The sequence below is a fragment of the Anopheles funestus genome, unplaced genomic scaffold (genome assembly GCF_943734845.2).
Source record: "Anopheles funestus unplaced genomic scaffold, idAnoFuneDA-416_04 scaffold_19_ctg1, whole genome shotgun sequence".
In the NCBI taxonomy this organism is placed as follows: Eukaryota; Metazoa; Arthropoda; class Insecta; order Diptera; family Culicidae; genus Anopheles; species Anopheles funestus.
In genome coordinates, this window is record NW_026045356.1 from 76,254 (window position 1) to 88,016 (window position 11,763).

The 11,763-nt window shown below is 46.7% G+C and overlaps 2 long non-coding RNA genes across 3 annotated transcripts in view; both read right to left on the reverse strand.

Moving 5' to 3' along the window:
* The window catches only part of LOC125774536 (uncharacterized), a 32,226-nt gene extending 28,489 nt beyond the window's left edge, over window positions 1–3,737 (reverse strand). The window contains exon 1 of the long non-coding RNA XR_007421020.1: window positions 3,486–3,737. This is a non-coding gene — a long non-coding RNA (uncharacterized LOC125774536). The remainder of the gene's footprint in view (window positions 1–3,485) is intronic.
* The window catches only part of LOC125774534 (uncharacterized), a 63,261-nt gene extending 52,262 nt beyond the window's left edge, over window positions 1–10,999 (reverse strand). For both annotated transcript variants that reach the window (XR_007421018.1, XR_007421017.1), the window contains exon 1: window positions 10,808–10,999. This is a non-coding gene — a long non-coding RNA (uncharacterized LOC125774534). The remainder of the gene's footprint in view (window positions 1–10,807) is intronic.
* Window positions 11,000–11,763: the final 764 nt, after the last annotated feature.

An 11,763-nucleotide genomic window follows, 5' to 3' on the forward strand; every position in this document is an offset into this window, starting at 1 on the left:
TTAGCCAAGACACCTTAGCCAGGGCACCTTAGCCAAGACACCTTAGCCAAGACACATTAGCCAAGACACCTTAGCCGAGACACCTTAGCCAAGACACCTTAGCCAAGACACATTAGCTAAGACACCTTAGCTAAGACACATTAGCCAAGACACCTTAGCCAAGACACATTAGCCAAGACACATTAGCCAAGACACATTAGCCAAGATACATTAGCCAAGACACATTAGCCAAGACACCTTAGCCAAGACACATTAGCCAAGACACATTAGCCAAGACACATTAGCCAAGACACATTAGCCAAGACACCTTAGCCAAGACACATTAGCCAAGACACCTTAGCCGAGACACCTTAGCCAAGACACCTTAGCCAAGACACATTAGCCAAGACACCTTAGCCAAGACAACTTAGCCAAGACACCTTAGCCAAGACACTTTAGCCAAGACACATTAGCCAAGACACCTTAGCCAAGACACATTAGCCAAGACACATTAGCCAAGACACCTTAGCCAAGACACATTAGCCAAGACACCTTAGCCAAGACACATTAGCCATGACACCTTAGCCAAGACACCTTAGCAAAGACACATTAGCCAAGACACATTAGCCAAGATACATTAGCCAAGACACCTTAGCCAAGACACCTTAGCCAAGACACATTAGCCAAGACACCTTAGCCAAGACACCTTAGCCAAGACACCTTAGCCAAGACACCTTAGCCAAGACACATTAGCCAAGACACATTAGCCAAGACACATTAGCCAAGACACCTTAGCCAAGACACCTTAGCCAAGACACCTTAGCCAAGGCACCTTAGCCAAGACACCTTAGCCAAGACACATTAGCCAAGACACCTTAGCCGAGACACCTTAGCCAAGACACCTTAGCCAAGACACATTAGCCAAGACACCTTAGCCAAGACACCTTAGCTAAGACACATTAGCCAAGACACCTTAGCCAAGACACATTAGCCAAGACACATTAGCCGAGACACCTTAGCCAAGACACATTAGCCAAGACACATTAGCCAAGACACATTAGCCAAGACACCTTAGCCAAGACACATTAGAGAAGACACATTAGCCAAGACACATTAGCCAAGACACATTAGCCAAGACACCTTAGCCAAGACACCTTAGCCAAGACACCTTAGCCAAGACACCTTAGCCAAGACACCTTAGCCAAGGCACCTTAGCCAAGACACCTTAGCCAAGACACATTAGCCAAGACACCTTAGCCAAGACACATTAGCCAAGACACATTAGCCAAGACACCTTAGCCAAGACACATAAGCCAAGACACTTTAGCCAAGACACCTTAGCCAAGACACCTTAGCCAAGACACAATAGCCGAGACACCTTAGCCAAGACACCTTAGCCAAGACACATTAGCCAAGACACCTTAGCCAAGACACCTTAGCTAAGACACATTAGCCAAGACACCTTAGCCAAGACACATTAGCCAAGACACATTAGCCAAGACACCTTAGCCAAGACACATTAGCCAAGACATCTTAGCCAAGACACCTTAGCCAAGACACTTTAGCCAAGACACATTAGCCAAGACACCTTAGCCAAGACACCTTAGCCAAGACACATTAGCCAAGACACCTTAGCCAAGACACCTTAGCCAAGACACCTTAGACAAGACACCTTAGCTAAGACACCTTAGCCAAGACACCTTAGCCAAGACACATTAGCCAAGACACATTAGCCAAGACACCTTAGCCAAGACACCTTAGCCAAGGCACCTTAGCCAAGACACATTAGCCAAGACAAATTAGCCAAGACACCTTAGCCGAGACACATTAGCCAAGACACCTTAGCCAAGACACCTTAGCCAAGACACCTTAGCCAAGACACATTAGCCAAGACATATTAGCCAAGACACATTAGCCAAGACACCTTAGCCAAGACACCTTAGCCAAGACACCTTAGCCAAGACACATTAGCCAAGACACATTAGCCGAGACACCTTAGCCAAGACACCTTAGCCAAGACACCTTAGCCAAGACACATTAGCCAAGACACCTTAGCCAAGACACCTTAGCTAAGACACATTAGCCAAGACACCTTAGCCAAGACACATTAGCCAAGACACATTAGCCAAGACACATTAGCCAAGACACATTAGCCAAGACACCTTAGCCAAGACACATTAGCCAAGACACCTTAGCCAAGACACCTTAGCCAAGACACCTTAGCCATGACACTTTAGCCAAGACACATTAGCCAAGACACATTAGCCAAGACACATTAGCCAAGACACATTAGCCAAGACACATTAGCCAAGACACATTAGCCAAGACACCTTAGCCAAGACACATTAGCCAAGACACCTTAGCCAAGACACCTTAGCCAAGACACCTTAGCCATGACACTTTAGCCAAGACACATTAGCCAAGACACATTAGCCAAGACACATTAGCCAAGACACATTAGCCAAGACACATTAGCCGAGACACCTTAGCCAAGACACATTAGCCAAGACACCTTAGCCAAGACACATTAGCCAAGACACATTAGCCAAGACACCTTAGCCAAGACACCTTAGCCAAGACACCTTAGCCAAGACACATTAGCCAAGACACATTAGCCGAGACACCTTAGCCAAGACACCTTAGTCAAGACACCTTAGCCAAGACACCTTAGGCAAGACACATTAGCCGAGACACATTAGCCAAGACACCTTAGCCAAGACACCTTAGCCAAGACACATTAGCCAAGACACCTTAGCCAAGACACCTTAGCCAAGACACATTAGCCAAGACACATTAGCCAAGACACCTTAGCCAAGACACCTTAGCCAAGACACATTAGCCAAGACACCTTAGCCAAGACACATTAGCCAAGACACCTTAGCCAAGACACATTAGCCAAGACACTTTAGCCAAGACACCTTAGCCAAGACACCTTAGCCAAGACACCTTAGCCAAGACACATTAGCCAAGACACATTAGCCGAGACACCTTAGCCAAGACACCTTAGCCAAGACACCTTAGCCAAGACACATTAGCCAAGACACATTAGCCGAGACACATTAGCCAAGACACCTTAGCCAAGACACCTTAGCCAAGACACATTAGCCAAGACACCTTAGCCAAGACACATTAGCCAAGACACCTTAGCCAAGACACTTTAGCCAAGACACCTTAGCCAAGACACATTAGCCAAGACACAATAGCCAAGACGCATTAGCCACGACACATTAGCCAAGACACATTAGTCGAGACACATTAGCCAAGACACATTAGCCAAGACACCTTAGCCAAGACACCTTAGCCAAGACACATTAGCCAAGACACCTTAGCCAAGACACCTTAGCCAAGACACATTAGCCAAGACACATTAGCCGAGACACCTTAGCCAAGACACCTTAGCCAAGACACCTTAGCCAAGACACATTAGCCAAGACACATTAGTCGAGACACATTAGCCAAGACACCTTAGCCAAGACACCTTAGCCAAGACACATTAGCCAAGACACCTTAGCCAAGACACCTTAGCCAAGACACATTAGCCAAGACACCTTATCCAAGACACATTAGCCAAGACACCTTAGCCAAGACACCTTAGCCAAGACACCTTAGCCAAGACACATTAGCCAAGACACCTTAGCCAAGACACATTAGCCAAGACACCTTAGCCAAGACACCTTAGCCAAGACACCTTAGCCAAGACACATTAGCCAAGACACCTTAGCCAAAACACATTAGCCAAGACACCTTAGCCAAGACACATTAGCGAAGACACCTTAGCCAAGACACATTAGCCAAGACACATTAGCCAAGACACATTAGCCAAGACACCTTAGCCAAGACACCTTAGCCAAGACACATTAGCCAAGACACATTAGCCAAGACACCTTAGCCAAGACACCTTAGCCAAGACACATTAGCCAAGACACATTAGCCAAGGCACCTTAGCCAAGACACATTAGCCAAGACACCTTAGCTAAGACACATTAGCCAAGACACATTAGCCAAGACACATTAGCCAAGACACATTAGCCAAGACACCTTAGCCAAGACACATTAGCCAAGACACCTTAGCCAAGACACATTAGCCAAGACACCTTAGCCAAGACACCTTAGCCAAGACACCTTAGCCAAGACACATTAGCCAAGACACCTTAGCCAAGACACATTAGCCAAGACACCTTAGCCAAGACACATTAGCGAAGACACCTTAGCCAAGACACATTAGCCAAGACACATTAGCCAAGACACATTAGCCAAGACACCTTAGCCAAGACACCTTAGCCAAGACACATTAGCCAAGACACCTTAGCCAAGACACATTAGCCAAGACACCTTAGCCAAGACACCTTAGCCAAGACACCTTAGCCAAGACACATTAGCCAAGACACCTTAGCCAAGACACATTAGCCAAGACACCTTAGCCAAGACACATTAGCCAAGACACCTTAGCCAAGACACCTTAGCCAAGACACCTTAGCCAAGACACATTAGCCAAGACACCTTAGCCAAGACACATTAGCCAAGACACCTTAGCCAAGACACATTAGCCAAGACACCTTAGCCAAGACACCTTAGCCAAGACACATTAGCCAAGACACCTTAGCCAAGACACCTTAGCCAAGACACATTAGCCAAGACACATTAGCCAAGACACCTTAGCCAAGACACATTAGCCAAGACACATTAGCCAAGACACCTTAGCCAAGACACATTAGCCAAGACACATTAGCCGAGACACCTTAGCCAAGACACATTAGCCAAGACACCTTAGCCAAGACACATTAGCCAAGACACATTAGCCAAGACACCTTAGCCAAGACACCTTAGCCAAGACACCTTAGTCAAGACACATTAGCCAAGACACATTAGCCGAGACACCTTAGCCAAGACACCTTAGTCAAGACACCTTAGCCAAGACACCTTAGCCAAGACACATTAGCCGAGACACATTAGCCAAGACACATTAGCCAAGACACCTTAGCCAAGACACATTAGCCAAGACACATTAGCCGAGACACCTTAGCCAAGACACATTAGCCAAGACACCTTAGCCAAGACACATTAGCCAAGACACATTAGCCAAGACACCTTAGCCAAGACACCTTAGCCAAGACACCTTAGCCAAGACACATTAGCCAAGACACATTAGCCGAGACACCTTAGCCAAGACACCTTAGTCAAGACACCTTAGCCAAGACACCTTAGCCAAGACACATTAGCCGAGACACATTAGCCAAGACACCTTAGCCAAGACACCTTAGCCAAGACACCTTAGCCAAGACACATTAGCCAAGACACCTTAGCCAAGACACATTAGCCAAGACACCTTAGCCAAGACACATTAGCCGAGACACCTTAGCCAAGACACATTAGCCAAGACACCTTAGCCAAGACACATTAGCCAAGACACATTAGCCAAGACACCTTAGCCAAGACACCTTAGCCAAGACACCTTAGCCAAGACACATTAGCCAAGACACATTAGCCAAGACACCTTAGCCAAGACACCTTAGTCAAGACACCTTAGCCAAGACACCTTAGCCAAGACACCTTAGCCAAGACACATTAGCCAAGACACCTTAGCCAAGACACCTTAGCCAAGACACCTTAGCCAAGACACATTAGCCAAGACACCTTAGCCAAGACACATTAGCCAAGACACCTTAGCCAAGACACATTAGCCAAGACACCTTAGCCAAGACACCTTAGCCAAGACACCTTAGCCAAGACACATTAGCCAAGACACCTTAGCCAAGACACAATAGCCAAGACACCTTAGCTAAGACACATTAGCGAAGACACCTTAGCCAAGACACATTAGCCAAGACACATTAGCCAAGACACATTAGCCAAGACACCTTAGCCAAGACACCTTAGCCAAGACACATTAGCCAAGACACATTAGCCAAGACACATTAGCCAAGACATATTAGCCAAGACACCTTAGCCAAGACACCTTAGCCAAGACACATTAGCCAAGACACATTAGCCAAGACACCTTAGCCAAGACACCTTAGCCAAGACACATTAGCGAAGACACCTTAGCCAAGACACCTTAGCCAAGACACATTAGCCGAGACACCTTAGCCAAGACACATTAGCCAAGACACATTAGCCAAGACACCTTAGCCAAGACACATTAGCCAAGACACATTAGCCAAGACACCTTAGCCAAGACACATTAGCCAAGACACCTTAGCCAAGACACCTTAGCCAAGACACCTTAGCCAAGACACCTTAGCCAAGACACATTAGCCAAGACACCTTAGCCAAGACACATTAGCGAAGACACCTTAGCCAAGACACCTTAGCCAAGACACATTAGCCGAGACACCTTAGCCAAGACGCATTAGCCAAGACACATTAGCCAAGACACCTTAGCCAAGACACATTAGCCAAGACACATTAGCCAAGACACCTTAGCCAAGACACATTAGCCAAGACACCTTAGCCAAGACACCTTAGCCAAGACACCTTAGCCATGACACTTTAGCCAAGACACATTAGCCAAGACACATTAGCCAAGACACCTTAGCCAAGACACATTAGCCAAGACACCTTAGCCAAGACACATTAGCGAAGACACCTTAGCCAAGACATATTAGCCAAGACATATTAGCCAAGACACATTAGCCAAGACACATTAGCCAAGACACCTTAGCCAAGACACCTTAGCCAAGACACATTAGCCAAGACACATTAGCCAAGACACCTTAGCCAAGACACATTAGCGAAGACACCTTAGCCAAGACACATTAGCCAAGACACCTTAGCCAAGACACATTAGCGAAGACACCTTAGCCAAGACACATTAGCCAAGACACATTAGCCAAGACACCTTAGCCAAGACACATTAGCCAAGACACATTAGCCGAGACACATTAGCCAAGACACCTTAGCCAAGACACATTAGCCAAGACACATTAGCCAAGACACATTAGCGAAGACACCTTAGCCAAGACACCTTAGCTAAGACACATTAGCCAAGACACCTTAGCCAAGACACATTAGCCAAGACACATTAGCCAAGACACCTTAGCCAAGACACATTAGCCAAGACACATTAGCCAAGACACATTAGCCAAGACACCTTAGCCAAGACACATTAGCCAAGACACCTTAGCCAAGACACCTTAGCCAAGACACCTTAGCCAAGACACATTAGCCAAGACACCTTAGCCAAGACACATTAGCCAAGACACCTTAGCCAAGACACCTTAGCCATGACACTTTAGCCAAGACACATTAGCCAAGACACATTAGCCAAGACACATTAGCCAAGACACATTAGCCAAGACACCTTAGCCAAGACACATTAGCCAAGACACATTAGCCAAGACACCTTAGCCAAGACACCTTAGCCAAGACACCTTAGCCAAGACACATTAGCCAAGACACATTAGCCGAGACACCTTAGCCAAGACACCTTAGTCAAGACACCTTAGCCAAGACACCTTAGCCAAGACACATTAGCCGAGACACATTAGCCAAGACACCTTAGCCAAGACACCTTAGCCAAGACACATTAGCCAAGACACCTTAGCCAAGACACCTTAGCCAAGACACATTAGCCAAGACACATTAGCCAAGACACCTTAGCCAAGACACCTTAGCCAAGACACATTAGCCAAGACACCTTAGCCAAGACACATTAGCCAAGACACCTTAGCCAAGACACATTAGCCAAGACACATTAGCCAAGACACCTTAGCCAAGACACCTTAGCCAAGACACCTTAGCCAAGACACATTAGCCAAGACACATTAGCCGAGACACCTTAGCCAAGACACCTTAGCCAAGACACCTTAGCCAAGACACCTTAGCCAAGACACCTTAGCCAAGACACCTTAGCCAAGACACATTAGCCAAGACACCTTAGCCAAGACACCTTAGCCAAGACACATTAGCCAAGACACCTTAGCCAAGACACATTAGCCAAGACACATTAGCCGAGACACCTTAGCCAAGACACCTTAGCCTAGACACCTTAGCCAAGACACATTAGCCAAGACACATTAGCCAAGACACCTTAGCCAAGACACATTAGCCAAGACACAACAGCCAAGACGCATTAGCCACGACACATTAGCCAAGACACATTAGTCGAGACACATTAGCCAAGACACATTAGCCAAGACACCTTAGCCAAGACACCTTAGCCAAGACACATTAGCCAAGACACCTTAGCCAAGACACCTTAGCCAAGACACATTAGCCAAGACACATTAGCCGAGACACCTTAGCCAAGACACCTTAGCCAAGACACCTTAGCCAAGACACATTAGCCAAGACACCTTAGCCAAGACACATTAGCCAAGACACAACAGCCAAGACGCATTAGCCACGACACATTAGCCAAGACACATTAGCCAAGACACCTTAGCCAAGACACCTTAGCCTAGACACATTAGCCAAGACACCTTAGCCAAGACACCTTAGCCAAGACACATTAGCCAAGACACCTTAGCCAAGACACATTAGCCAAGACACATTAGCCGAGACACCTTAGCCAAGACACCTTAGCCTAGACACCTTAGCCAAGACACATTAGCCAAGACACATTAGCCAAGACACCTTAGCCAAGACACATTAGCCAAGACACAACAGCCAAGACGCATTAGCCACGACACATTAGCCAAGACACATTAGTCGAGACACATTAGCCAAGACACATTAGCCAAGACACCTTAGCCAAGACACCTTAGCCAAGACACATTAGCCAAGACACCTTAGCCAAGACACCTTAGCCAAGACACATTAGCCAAGACACATTAGCCGAGACACCTTAGCCAAGACACCTTAGCCAAGACACCTTAGCCAAGACACATTAGCCAAGACACATTAGTCGAGACACATTAGCCAAGACACCTTAGCCAAGACACCTTAGCCAAGACACATTAGCCAAGACACCTTAGCCAAGACACCTTAGCCAAGACATATTAGCCAAGACACCTTAGCCAAGACACATTAGCCAAGACACCTTAGCCAAGACACCTTAGCCAAGACACCTTAGCCAAGACACATTAGCCAAGACACCTTAGCCAAGACACATTAGCCAAGACACCTTAGCCAAGACACATTAGCCAAGACACCTTAGCCAAGACACCTTAGCCAAGACACCTTAGCCAAGACACCTTAGCCAAGACACCTTAGCCAAGACACATTAGCCAAGACACCTTAGCCAAGACACATTAGCCAAGACACCTTAGCCAAGACACATTAGCCAAGACACCTTAGCCAAGACACCTTAGCCAAGACACCTTAGCCAAGACACATTAGCCAAGACACCTTAGCCAAGACACCTTAGCCAAGACACCTTAGCCAAGACACATTAGCCAAGACACCTTAGCCAAGACACATTAGCCAAGACACCTTAGCCAAGACACATTAGCCGAGACACCTTAGCCAAGACACATTAGCCAAGACACATTAGCCAAGACACATTAGCCAAGACACATTAGCCAAGACACCTTAGCCAAGACACCTTAGCCAAGACACCTTAGCCAAGACACATTAGCCAAGACACATTAGCCGAGACACCTTAGCCAAGACACCTTAGTCAAGACACCTTAGCCAAGACACCTTAGCCAAGACACCTTAGCCAAGACACATTAGCCAAGACACCTTAGCCAAGACACCTTAGCCAAGACACCTTAGCCAAGACACATTAGCCAAGACACCTTAGCCAAGACACATTAGCCAAGACACCTTAGCCAAGACACCTTAGCCAAGACACCTTAGCCAAGACACATTAGCCAAGACACCTTAGCCAAGACACATTAGCCAAGACACCTTAGCCAAGACACATTAGCGAAGACACCTTAGCCAAGACACATTAGCCAAGACACATTAGCCAAGACACCTTAGCCAAGACACCTTAGCCAAGACACCTTAGCCAAGACACATTAGCCAAGACACATTAGCCAAGACACCTTAGCCAAGACACCTTAGCCAAGACACATTAGCGAAGACACCTTAGCCAAGACACCTTAGCCAAGACACATTAGCCGAGACACCTTAGCCAAGACACATTAGCCAAGACACATTAGCCAAGACACCTTAGCCAAGACACATTAGCCAAGACACATTAGCCAAGACACCTTAGCCAAGACACATTAGCCAAGACACCTTAGCCAAGACACATTAGCCAAGACACCTTAGCCAAGACACATTAGCCAAGACACCTTAGCCAAGACACATTAGCGAAGACACCTTAGCCAAGACACCTTAGCCAAGACACATTAGCCGAGACACCTTAGCCAAGACACATTAGCCAAGACACATTAGCCAAGACACCTTAGCCAAGACACATTAGCCAAGACACATTAGCCAAGACACCTTAGCCAAGACACATTAGCCAAGACACCTTAGCCAAGACACCTTAGCCAAGACACCTTAGCCATGACACTTTAGCCAAGACACATTAGCCAAGACACATTAGCCAAGACACCTTAGCCAAGACACATTAGCCAAGACACCTTAGCCAAGACACATTAGCGAAGACACTTAAGCCAAGACACATTAGCCAAGACACATTAGCCAAGACACATTAGCCAAGACACCTTAGCCAAGACACCTTAGCCAAGACACATTAGCCAAGACACCTTAGCCAAGACACATTAGCCAAGACACCTTAGCCAAGACACCTTAGCCAAGACACCTTAGCCAAGACACATTAGCCAAGACACCTTAGCCAAGACACATTAGCCAAGACACCTTAGCCAAGACACATTAGCCAAGACACCTTAGCCAAGACACCTTAGCCAAGACACCTTAGCCAAGACACATTAGCCAAGACACCTTAGCCAAGACACATTAGCCAAGACACCTTAGCCAAGACACATTAGCGAAGACACCTTAGCGAAGACACCTTAGCCAAGACACATTAGCCAAGACACATTAGCCAAGACACATTAGCCAAGACACCTTAGCCAAGACACCTTAGCCAAGACACCTTAGCCAAGACACCTTAGCCAAGACACATTAGCCAAGACACATTAGCCAAGACACATTAGCCAAGACACCTTAGCCAAGACACCTTAGCCAAGACACATTAGCCAAGACACATTAGCCAAGACACCTTAGCCAAGACACATTAGCGAAGACACCTTAGCCAAGACACATTAGCCAAGACACCTTAGCCAAGACACATTAGCGAAGACACCTTAGCCAAGATACATTAGCCAAGACACATTAGCCAAGACACCTTAGCCAAGACACATTAGCCAAGACACATTAGCCGAGACACATTAGCCAAGACACCTTAGCCAAGACACATTAGCCAAGACACATTAGCCAAGACACCTTAGCCAAGACACCTTAGCCAAGACACATTAGCCAAGACACCTTAGCCAAGACACATTAGCCAAGACACATTAGCCAAGACACCTTAGCCAAGACACATTAGCCAAGACACCTTAGCTAAGACACATTAGCCAAGACACCTTAGCCAAGACACATTAGCCAAGACACCTTAGCCAAGACACCTTAGCCAAGACACATAAGCCAAGACACATAAGCCAAGACACCTTAGCCAAGACACATTAGCCAAGACACCTTAGCCAAGACACCTTAGCCAAGACACCTTAGCCATGACACTTTAGCCAAGACACATTAGCCAAGACACATTAGCCAAGACACATTAGCCAAGACACATTAGCCAAGACACCTTAGCCAAGACACATTAGCCAAGACACATTAGCCGAGACACCTTAGCCAAGACACATTAGCCAAGACACCTTAGCCAAGACACATTAGCCAAGACACATTAGCCAAGACACCTTA